This window comes from Rhincodon typus, chromosome 32 (assembly GCF_021869965.1).
Source record: "Rhincodon typus isolate 14 chromosome 32, sRhiTyp1.1, whole genome shotgun sequence".
NCBI lineage: Eukaryota > Metazoa > Chordata > Chondrichthyes > Orectolobiformes > Rhincodontidae > Rhincodon > Rhincodon typus.
In genome coordinates, this window is record NC_063363.1 from 21,814,927 (window position 1) to 21,815,235 (window position 309).

Below are 309 nucleotides of genomic sequence, written 5' to 3' on the forward strand. Positions count from 1 at the left end.
AAAATATGAAGGGTTTTTGATTACTACAGATAATCTTCATGCACTTAATTGTTAAAATAAAATGTGCTGCTGGATAATCGTGTTTTCTGCAATAACCTTCAGCCTGGTTTATTCATTGATCTTCGAGAAACAATCCATCAATGCGCCTTCTCAAAAACAAACTTCAGTTTTTTTTAGAGATAGTAGGAACGGCAGATGCTGGAGAATCTGAGATAACAAGGTGTAGAGCTGGATGAACACAGCAGGCCAAGCAGCATCAGAGGAGCAGGAAGGCTGACGTTTCGGGCCTAGACCCTGCTTCAGAAATAA